Source organism: Sinocyclocheilus anshuiensis, unplaced genomic scaffold (genome assembly GCF_001515605.1).
Source record: "Sinocyclocheilus anshuiensis isolate Anshui unplaced genomic scaffold, SAMN03320099.WGS_v1.1 scaffold627, whole genome shotgun sequence".
Lineage (NCBI taxonomy): Eukaryota > Metazoa > Chordata > Actinopteri > Cypriniformes > Cyprinidae > Sinocyclocheilus > Sinocyclocheilus anshuiensis.
The window spans coordinates 1779211-1791613 of record NW_015549703.1 but is presented as its reverse complement, the minus strand read 5'-3'; the positions used below and the strand labels follow the sequence as shown (position 1 = coordinate 1791613).

At 36.9% G+C, this 12403-nt stretch overlaps 1 long non-coding RNA gene across 1 annotated transcript in view; it reads right to left on the bottom strand.

The window, feature by feature from the left end:
- Positions 1-8206: 8206 nt before the first annotated feature.
- LOC107660613 (uncharacterized) overlaps positions 8207-12403 on the bottom strand; it is a 16185-nt gene continuing 11988 nt past the window's right edge. Inside the window, exon 3 of the long non-coding RNA XR_001631025.1 lies at positions 8207-8218. This is a non-coding gene — a long non-coding RNA (uncharacterized LOC107660613). The remainder of the gene's footprint in view (positions 8219-12403) is intronic.

Genomic DNA, 12403 nt, shown 5'->3' with positions numbered 1-12403 from the left:
CCGATGCAACGCAACGCGTAAAAAGACAGTATAAGTCAGTATAATCCGTAATTATGTCCCAACTGGATGCTACAAATGCCTCGTTTGTAATAGGTTTTATTGGTTTTGTCTCTTCGCTCCGGGACATGGCATCACAATATGGTAAGAGGAGTAACATTTCCGTCACACGCTTGATGTATTCGGCCAATCACAATGCAGCCAATCAGACCAATCAGAGCACACCTCGCTTTTCAGACCGATGAGCTTTGTAAAAATCGACGCGTTTCAGGCATAGAGGAATATATGTCCATTGAAGGATTTTCACCTTGGGAGAATGAATATATTCATTGTCATGCTGATGTAACCCGTTGTATCACTCTAGTATGAGGTCCTAAATGAACTGATCAGGATGAATGGGCACAGTAGTGTGACAGTATAGTTAACGTCTAAGTTCGTAAGGAGGATTTGAGACAGCAATTTCACTACAACTTGTGAAAGAAGAAAATGATTTGTATTGGTACCCTCAATTGAACAAAGTTTAAAGTTTGCAAACAGTTAACAGAACTAAAAGGAAATGCAATCAGGCCTGTTTGGTGTAACAGAAATGTTTTATATAGTCAGGTCAAGTCCTTCCAGGAAGGAAAAAAATGAGGTAGGAAAAAATAGAAGTAGTCACGTGACAGAAACAAATTTACTACCCGGGTAGTTTTAAACTCAGTTTCACTCAAGGTATCCGAAGTGTATAATGGTGTTGTATTCTCTTATCTGTATCCAGGGATTGATGACAGAATAAGGATGCTGAAACTTGCTCCAGAGAAAGATGTGTTGCGACATCAACTAGACACTGTTGGCTCGCTGTTCACTCATCCACGGTCGAAGAATTACACATCAACAGGAACAAGGGGAAAAAAAACAACCTGCATAACTTAAGAGAACTTATCACTCATTCACATTCACTTCATCTGAATTAACAACAGATATAAATCACATGAGACTTCGGATCTTTCTCATTCCTTTCTTCAACTGTATATTAACTCGTTAACTTACTTTACAAAGAAAATCCTGGGAAAATATACCCACTTAAACCAACATTAAACAGAGCAATGTCTTACATGTTATATTATTATATGACTAAAAACGGAATAAACAACTGAATGTCATACATGCATGTCATCAAATAATCACATACTCTGATTCTTTTCCTTAACAGTATATCCCAGAGTTGATTAATATCATAGATTATCACAATTTGTCTCTGTTTGCATGAACCAATGCACATCAAACAACGTGACGCAGTTGATTTTAACAACTCATTTGATATAACTCCGATTGGTTTTTCCTTTATGCGACAAAATATCCTTTATCTCTTCTTTACACATATTTCAATATTTTCTCATCATCGGTTAGTTATCGATCATATTTCTTACCATAACCCATTAATTTGAACACATATGACTGATTACAGAGAAATGGCGGAGGAACAAAACACTCACCGGAGTTCCTCGAAATAAAAGTACAAAAATATATTTCTTCCCCCGGATTCCACTGGAAAAGAACTTAAAACTCTTTCCTCACACTCTATTATTCTCTTTTTATATATATAGATATATATTTGCACTCTGAATCAACAGTCTTCTAACTCCGCTCTCACTCTCATCCGTAAAACGGCTCCTTTCTCAATTATATCGCTCATCACGGAGAAACGCCCTCTAGTGGAGAACACCAGTCACTATATATTTTTTTCAAATTAAAAGTCCTATTAACCACCCTAATTTCAAGGGGGTTACATACAGTATGTGGAAAATGTGTTTTTTAACCTTAAACCGCATAAACACGTCATTACACCAAATACACAAAATAATGTTCTTTTTAGCAGCATCATATGACCCCTTTAATATACAGTATAATATAAATTAATTTCTTTACAAATAATAATTTTACTAAAACTATACATTTATATCAACTACTGTAAACAATACTGATCTATCTTTATTGTTGAGCCCTGCTAGGTATCGGCACAATTACAGGTATTTATAAATGTGTGTCCGTATCTCCTGAACTGTGAATATTCAAGGTCTACATTTCTTGGTTAAAAAAAAAGTAAGAGACCAAGACAAGCCAGCTATCATTAACCATAACAATACTACTAGTATCCAAAATGTATTGGGCTGAATGTGGAATTAGTGTGTGAGGCGGTGTTGAGCTTTCTGGCTGTTTTCAACACTCGGCACTGTCTGTTCAATGTACCAAAGAGCGAGAAACTGCTGCTCTCAGCACACAATAGCAGATATGTGTGTGATTACACAAAAAGATAATGATTTCTATGAATGTGTCCATGTTAACAAACATCACAGAAAGTTATTTTACGCTAGAGCAGATCTTCAAGAACAGGTCATTTATAATTAACATGTTTAGTGACATGGTGTATCTAATAAAAGACCCAAAATATTTATGCACCATTTCATAGCCTTTTATTTCGTGCTTTAATTTGAAATTTCATCTTACTGGAAAATCACAAATGGAAAATATTGGTCTAATGGATTTAAAAGTAGTACATTTATAGCAGCTTCTTAATTGGTGCAATGTTATTTATCCATTTATTCTGTCATTCATGAGTGAAACATTTGAAGCTTCTTGGGAGATTCCTCATTCAGCTTTATTAGCCTGCCAGTAATAGAAATATCAAGCACTTGGCCACCTATTAGTATTACTCTGCACACACATTGTTTATCACTTAAACATCACTTACACTCTGCGCTAATTGGAAAAAGCTAATATTATGGCCAAACAGCCCACTAGAGTGTTGCACATTATCTAGTGGTCTAGATATTGATGCCATAATTAAATCCCAACACATCTGTGTTTGTGTGGGAGCTAAGTAGGCAACATGTCTCAGCTCATAACGAAAAGAGATTGCGGAAAGGGAGAAACTAAACCGAAATGGGGGAAAAACAGCAGTAGGGTATAAGTCCTTTTTATACTGTAGACAAACAGAAAGTAGTGATATATATATATAACCTTTTGTGTTTCACGGAAAAAAAAAAAAAATTCCTCACAGCATGATAGTGAATAAAGACTTTTAACTTTTTGGTGAACTATTCCTTATATGCAAGTTCCTATGGTTCAAGGGTCCGTTTAAGCAGTTACAGATAGAATCTTTAGGTTCATTAGATCAACGGGAATCACTAAACTGGCACACAGGCATTTGAAACACCAGCAGGCAGATGGCACCCTATGTCAGCCAGATGAGGGGGCACCCATGTGGCAGTGATAGAGTTCATATTTAAGCCATTTTGTATTGGCTAATGACCATTCATTTACAGCAGGGCATGTTAAGGCATTATGCTGAATGTGCCCATTTTGACCCTGATGCTATTTTGCAGCTGTTGGATCAAAACAGCTCTGTGCTGTACATCTGCTCAAATGGAAGACAAATGGATGAAAACCTGGAGTTATTTTTCTGTGTTGTAGAATATATTGATGAAACAAACAGCCTAATGCAGGTTGTGCAGTCTAAACATGCAGCACTGCCAGCAGGTGTTATTTGTGTTTGTTCATTATCAGGTCCAGACGGAATCTCTCTCTTTTTTAAAAAGTCCATTTTCTGTTCTGATTTTCAGGGAAAATCTGCAGAATTGGGAAGGTAGTTAACCATTGTGAAATGTATTAAATAAAGCAGAGATTATTCAAATTACATTAGCCTAAAAGGTGGAGAATGTGTAGGGTTATGAGAATGATGGCTGTTCCAATTCTGCAAAATATCATTTTCATTTTATAAAACAGTTTTTAGCTCTGAAACCTAAGTGGTCGAGTTGTTTATTTTAAACAGCTGTACACAAGATAAATCAATTAATTTTATATGTGTAAGTTGCTTGGCACTCTTAAACACCATGATTAGGCTTATTACTAATAGTAATTAACTATATTACTTAACGACTTCTTTAATGTGATTATTGTATTTACCTTTATCGTATTGCCATTACCGCCACATTATGTCTGACAACACCCTGATTTGTGTTAAAATCACTGTGATGTGGCTGCCTCTTATTTCTTTTCCCTACTTGTATACATGTATTATGCTAACAGTTTCTATACTTTAGTTAGTGGAATATGGCATGATATAACAACAGACAGTACATTTACAGCGTTTATTAATCTTGGTTAATTCTTATTACTACGTGTTTTTTGAGGTGTATAAACATTAGTAGTTTGAACAAGGTATTATGATGAATCAATAATTTAATTTATAAATTAAAGGGATAGTTCACCCAAATATAACGGTATATCTTCTTTGTAGTTCCACGGAAGATAGAAAGTCATACAGGTTTGGAACACGAGGGTGAGTAAATGATGACTGCATTTTAATTTTTGTGTCAACAAATACATTTACTAATGTTAACAAATTTAAGCTTCTTGTAAAGTGTCACCTTTGCGGTGTATAAAACTAGGGTTTGATGGCTCTGTATGATTGATTTGCTCAGAACATGTAGTGAGGGAACAGGCAGTGCATTTCCTGTTCAATCATAAGTGCAGGTTTAGACTTGCTCAAGATCTGCCTCAGGCTAATTTCTTATGTGCTCTGGGTTAGAGAACAGAGCAGCCACACAGCAACTGACGTTAATTCTCCAAAGAATCAAATGATCCAATTTGCCTAAAGTGCTCTGTTTACCTTGTAAAGAGTTTGAAGGGGTCTTGCAGTGTTCTTTAAGCAAATGGAGGTTAATTTGTTTTAGTCAGGGGCTCTGATTAAGTTCTTTACAGATGGCAGGACTGCAAAGATAGCATCCTTTTTCACAGACCTGTCTACATCCATTAAGACTAAAGGACGGGTCAACGCGTCTTGTCGTTAGAGCCCGTGAGGAATAGTCTACAGCCTCGAAAACAAGTTCAACTCAAACTATCTCAGCCTGCACCTAATAGGCCTATCCAATTTCAATACATCCTAGAGAAAACTCCCGGCGTTAGCCAGAATTTGTCTATAAAAAGAGCCAACGAGAGGATATGCTAATAAACGTCTCTCACATTGCCAGACTCAGGGCGAAGCTATTACTTTTATTAGTTTCGGGTCAACGCGTCTTGTCGTTAGAGCCCGTGAGGAATAGTCTACAGCCTCGAAAACAAGTTCAACTCAAACTATCTCAGCCTGCACCTAATAGGCCTATCCAATTTCAATACATCCTAGAGAAAACTCCCGGCGTTAGCCAGAATTTGTCTATAAAAAGAGCCAACGAGAGGATAATATGCTAATAAACGTCTCTCACGTTGCCAGACTCAGGGCGAAGCTATTACTTTTATTAGTTTAAAAATATGCTATAGAATAGTCCAGCTGAGTAAGACTACCCTAAATAGTGCGTACTTATTTTTCTGGTGAATAAGGAGAACCGAACAGGCCATATGTGACAAATAAAGATGTGTTTTTGCCCACATAAATGTTATATCGCCTCTGGCTGTTGTTCAGAAGCTAAACTGTTGCAGAATGGGCGTATAGAGTAATGACTTGTGGACCCTGAGGGACACTTGGTACATCGTTGCTGACACCAGTGTCAAAATGGATCCTTAACCCTCTTCGTATTATTACCACTCAAAAATGAAAAGCGATAGAGGGAGAACAGAGGCGAGAAAAGCTGCCGAACATAATTACCACGCCACATTACGGTGCGCGTGATATTTTCCACGCCATGCGAAACCTCTCGGAGGATTCAGGCGTGCCTTGATATTCCGTTTGCGGTGAGAACTTTTAATTATACATGAATGAGTTTTAGTGCTGCCTCCCAGTGAGGACCTCTGAGATTAAGAGCGCTGTATGCCGAGCTTCCAGGGGTCATGATTAGCTAGTCACACAAGGCTGAACGTTTGATTGAATTTAGCTGGGAAAATTAAATGTTGAAATTTGATAGGGTAGAGATTACTGTATAAGAAACTTAAATAAGGCCATCAGGAGAGTGGTGCACTTTTAAAGGAATGGAATCAAAGTTGCTTCTAACCCTCTGAGGGTCGGCGGTGTATTATATAAGAAAAAGCAGAGTAACATTGATTAGAATGATATTAGATTGATGTTGATCCCACTGTACCGTGGTACATGTAACCTAAAAGCTCTTTAATGGGATAGAGAGTACATTTCCCCCTATAAGTCTCTTTGGGTTCAGAAGGAACGAAAGACATCATGTAAAGTGTGTTAGTATGGCTATCAGTAGAGCCCCAAGATATTGCTCTGAGAAGTCAGAGATTAATAAGAGACTTGCTCTATATATGTAGGCCTGTGTGTGTGTGCATGTTATTAAATGTGGTCCAACTGCACATGGAGACGTAGACTTTGCCTCAGGATGGAGATTGCACTGCCATTCATCTGTATACGCCAGAGGCAAAGAATACATATTTCATCTATATTTGACATTCTTCGCATGATTTAGGTAATTTGGATCATACATGGGCCATGTAACTAATATTTCCATTTAATCTGTGAAGTATGTCACTTCACATTCATAAATTCATTTTTGTTTCTTTTCAATGTCTTGACAAGCTATTATATTTAGATATTTATATATCACACACACATACTGTGTTAAAACGCAACAGTTTGCTTATAGAGCAAGACTCCTTTCAAACTCTTTACAGGGTTTTTGCACTTGAGTCAAATTTAAATCATATATCACAGTTTAACATCTAAATTCAAGTCCAGTTTCTTTGAATCTCTTGGCTCCCTTTGCACACTATAAAACAACAACTGTACCACAAGACCAGGATGATTTTTGGAACTGTAAAGTTTCAACAAATTTCTGACATTATCAAATAAAAAAAATTATTTTAATGAAGAATCAGTTGCCATGAAATACCATTAATCTGTAAAGTAGGCATTACTAAAATACAATATTTATAAAAGTATACTGTCAAAATAAGTGTGATATCAACTTTTGGTCATACTACACAGTTATAAAACAATTACTATAGGAACTTGGTCCTTGAGGTTAAAGGGGTCTTGCTTTGTAGTCCCTGGGCTTTCTGAAGTTGAATAGCCTGAAATCAGTGGTTTAGCATTGCTTGAGAAAAAAAATAAAGAAATAAAACCCCACATGACTGTAATTGTATCGTACGTTTGTACGGATGAGTGAAGCTTGTGAAGCTACTCTTGCGGCCTCACCGCAGGTGGGAACAAATTGAGCTGAAGCTCATTAAGGAAAGTGTCATGACGATGGTGTTCTAACCTTCAGCCGTCTCCCATAGGATCTCAGAGGAGGCCGGGCAGCTGCAGTTGTCTCTGTCCCTGCGCTGATCGAGTGTGCAAACGTAGCCATACTGAATAATGCACGGCACCTGCCTAGGTTGAAGGAAGCCTGCTGTGTGCTCAAGAAAGAAAAAAACGGCCCGCTAATTGACATTGGTTTCTCATGCTGTGCTAATGAATTATCCATGGGGCAGGGATGAAGCACGGTGCGTGCTGTCCTGTGAGGTGTGTGCTGGTATCTTTAAGAGAGGTTAACAGATAAATGATGGGTGTTTTTAAGTGCCATCTGAATTGTTAGGCCATTATGTTCCTGGATCTCGATTAGAAGAGATGTCAGAAAAGGGAGATGTCAAATTTCTTTAGGGAAATTACAGAATGTCTTCCATGTTCAACACATGACATTACCATTAATGTGTTTGGGCAAAATTTCTAATAATAGGTACTCACTTTTGCCCTATTTTCTACAACTTTTGATGTTTGATTGTATATTCATTCTTCTTTAGAACATTGTGCATGATTATATTATATTATATTACATTATATTTGTCTTGTTTCTGACTTTAACAATCTAAAATGTAGAAAAAAGTAATAATAAAGCACAAGTAGGTGTTTCCAAACTTCTGACTGGTAGAATCTGGTCCAACAGGTGGTCAATAATGGAACAGTGCAAAATGAGAGCATTTCTTTTTGTAAATGTAACATTATTTTTGGTTTACATAGGTGCCACGACCATACTTGGAGCAAAATTGGCCACTGCCATGCAAGCAGTTCCTCTTCTGCATCACATACATCATGATCTGGCCAGATTTGCATCCAACAGAGCACAGAGGGAAGGAAAATTCCTTTTCCACTCTGCTGCAGATTCCTATCCTGCCATTTTAATAGGACATCATCTAGCAGTTCCTGTAAAAACACATGGGTACATAGTAAGATATCCTTCAGTAATTATTGAAGATTTTTATTTCATTTGCTGGGTGCAATTAGACCTTTCTAATTTCATAGTATGTGGTAGTAGCTCTACAATACTGTACATTCTTCTACACAATGCTAATTGTGAATAATAAAATGCATCTAAACATAATCAGATCAAATGATCAGTTTAGAACCACTGATCTAAAGCGCATGAAAGTATATTCTCACCTGGTATACTGTAGAAATGCAATTTGATGATCAATTTGTTTTTGTGTTGCCATTCAAAGTACCCTATTTTGTCAGACGAATAACAGACTGTTTATAATGTAGCTTCAATATGAGCAATCAGTCTAGAAAGTGAACGTCAAACACGTATTTTATCCTGTGCATTATTACCCACAATAGGTGATGTAGACAAACAAGCAAGAAACAGCTGTATACGAGTATGCTTAAATCACAGCAGGAACCAATGTGTTGCACACAAAGACAAGCCATTTATGTCTGTTATTGTAAATTGATGCTGCTCACATCTTGGTTTCATACTTGTCCGCTTTTTAATTCACTTCTTATTTTCTCTGTGCTCTTATCTGAAATTACTGTTCAAAATTACTGTCTCTTATGAAGAATTTAAAAACCTAATTAGTCATACCTTGTCTCAGAAAGCCAGAAACCTAACTCAAAAAATTCTGTCACATTTTCTGTGAAGACTCAAAAAAAGAAAAATGAGCCACTCTGCATTTCAAATAACAAAACTGCCTGTAGTATTACTTCCCTTGTTTTATGAAAATAAAAAAATGTACACATAAGAGAAGTGATTTGTATTCCAACGACAGTAAGACACTCCATACTGCAATTAAACTCAAATTTGTGCTTAAAGTAAATTTCAACAATGCAAAGGGCCCTGAAAATGGACTTTCTGTTTGGATTTAAAGTACCTAAAATGACACTACATTGTTTGTAGTAGTTAAACTCAATAATGCTATGATTTTATTAACATAATAGTTTTAAAAATAATTTGTAATCATTTACTCATCCTCATGGTGTTCCAAAATTGTGTTACTTACATATCATTATTGTCTGTATAAGGCAAAAAGATACATACATTTTATTTTATTTTTTTTATACGGGTGTTTTTCACAGTGACCGCAGCTATCATTATTCAAAAGCACAAAAAATACAACAAAAGCTTCATAAAAGTATTCCATACAAGAAAAGGGTAAATATTGACAATTTTCATTTTGGGTGAACTACTCAGATGAAGACAAACATCAAAATTGAGATTGTGTACTGCTGTTTTTTTATTGTTACAGATGAAAAAACTGCCAGTAAGAGCACTTCTGTTTCTCCAGGGAATTAAAGCGTGGCTTATACTGTAGGTATGAGAGCAGAAGGGGTCTTTCCCTCCTCCTCTTCTCACCTGTTCCTCTCTGCAGGCTTGTAGTTTTCCTACAACTGTGGCACTTGATGAACTGTGCCAGCTAATAGACCAGGGCGGATAATCAATATCTAAACTACAACATTCTCAAGAGCCGTTTCCTAGTACCAGTGAGGTGTGGGACCCCCCTGCCTCCAGACATATACTCCTGTGCTCTGTTTCCTAATAATTCTTTCACTGTTGTCTTTAAATGGAGGTAAACATTTTTTTCCGTAGTTGCAATATCTTTCTCTTGTAATCAAATATTCAAGACTGGGGAGAACAAATGTAAAACATTAAGAATATTTCACTGTAAAAACCCATATTGGCTGGCTTAAGGAAGCTCATTGTGTAGGCTATAGAAAATGCTGGGTTTTTAAACAGTGCTAAAGCTTACATATCTGCAATGTACAGTGGGGAAAATATTTATTTGATCCCCTACTGATGTTGTAAGTTTGCCCACTTACAAAGAAATGAAGGGTCTGTCATTTTTATGGTAGGTTTATTTTAATGGATAGAGACAGAATACCAACTAAAAAATCCAGAAAAAACACATTATATAAAGGTTAGAGATTGATTTGCTTTTAAGTGAGTGAAATAAGTATTACCACCTACCAACCAGCAATAATTCTGGCTCCCACAGACTGGTTATGTGCCCATGTGGAACACAGATTAGTCCTGCCACTTTAAGAAGTTACTCCTAATGTCAGCTCGTACGGTGTATAAAAGACACCTGTCCACACAATCTGTATCTTCCATTCCAACCTCTCCCACCATGGGCAAGACCAAAGAGCCGTCAAAGGATGTCAGAGACAAGATTGTAGATCTCCACAAGGCTGGAACGGGCTACAAGACCATCAGAAAGAAGCTTTGTGAGAAGGAGACAACTGTTGGTGCGATTATTTGGAAATGGAAAAATACAAAATAACCATCAATCATGTTTTTTTGGTTGGTATTCTGTCTCTATTCGTTAAAATAAACCTACCATAAAAATTACAGACCCTTCCATTTTTTTGTAAGTTGGCAAACTTACAAAATCAGCAGGGGATCAAATAAATATTTTCCCCACTGTACTTGGAGTTTTAGAGATCAAGTCAAGTGACCTTTATTTATTTGGCGCCCAAGGGTAGCATGTAGAGAGTGAAAAGTAACAGTCCTAGTACTGAGCCCTGAAGTACTCCATTCACTTGTGAAAAATATCACCTCTTAACTCACTGCTACAAATTGACAAGATTGAAGACATTGTCCAATAGTGCAAATAATTCCATGACTGCTCCATTCAGTGACTCTCTACAAGTGTATAATTTCAATTCTCACCTCCATTGTGTTTATTATGCAAAGTTTATCTAATGATCATCTTATTCTGCTCATTTCTCCATTACATAAGAATGGATTTGATGCCTTACGTTGCTTGTGTTCTGAAATGTTTTCTACAAACTCCAGTGTGCATACAGTAATGCCTTCATTTGCATGTTTTTGTTTTGCTAGACATTTTTAGAGAGAGAGAAACAAGATGCTTGCAGGCTGATTACTTCTCCTCTGTGACTTTTAGTTAAACATCAGCCCACATCCAATTCTATTTGCTATGTCGTGTTTTTCTCTCCTGTTATCTCAGTCTATTTCTAAGTTTCTTTCTCACAGCACTGAGCTCCCTGCTCCCTGCTCCCTCACGTCGCATCTCTTTTTAACAAACTCCCACTGAACATCACATCTTAATTTACGATATAATTTAAAATATTAATTCGCCTTGCGATATGAAAAGATTGTTTTCTCAGAACTGATAGTAAAGAGCATATGATCAATGTGCACTAGACTCACATTCTGTGTGTAATAGATGCCTTTTTTGTTTGTTTGTTTTAGTTTAGGTTTAGTTTATATTATTGAGATATAGGCTGAATTCAAACCTACTGTATGTCCCATGCAGCAATACAGCTGCTATGCTACAGTAATAAGGCTAGGTGCTATATTGAATATTCATATATTCACACTGATTTTTTAATATAAAATTAAACAAAATTGCATATTGTGATGATTTTAATGTACCTTTATATTTATTGCTACATCACCCGGCCCTATACAGGTGCATCTCAATAAATTAGAATGTCGTGGAAAAGTTCATTTCAGTAATTCAACTCAAATTGTGAAACTCGTGTATTAAATAAATTCAAAGCACACAGACTGAAGTAGTTTAAGTCTTTGGTTCTTTTAATTGTGATGATTTTGGCTCACATTTAACAAAAACCCACCAATTCACTATCTCAACAAATTAGAATATGGTGACATGCCAATCAGCTAATCAACTCAAAACACCTGCAAAGATTTCCTGAGCCTTCAAAATGGTCTCTCAGTTTGGTTCACTAGGCTACACAATCATAGGGAAGACTGCTGATCTGACAGTTGTCCAGAAGACAATCATTGACACCCTTCACAAGGAGGGTAAGCCACAAACATTCATTGCCAAAGAAGCTGCCTGTTCACAGAGTGCTGTATCCAAGCATGTTAACAGAAAGTTGAGTGGAAGGAAAAAGTGTGGAAGAAAAAGATGCACAACCAACCGAGAGAACCGCAGCCTTATGAAGATTGTCAAGCAAAATCGATTCAAGAATTTGAGTGAACTTCACAAGGAATGGACTGAGGCTGGGGTCAAGGCATCAAGAGCCACCACACACAGACGTGTCAAGGAATTTGGCTACAGTTGTCGTATTCCTCTTGTTAAGCCACTCCTGAACCACAGACAACGTCAGAGGCGTCTTACCTGGGCTAAGGAGAAGAAGAACTGGACTGTTGCCCAGTAGTCCAAAGTCCTCTTTTCAGATGAGAGAAAGTTTTGTATTTCATTTGGAAACCAAAGTCCTAGAGTCTGGAGGAAGGGTGGA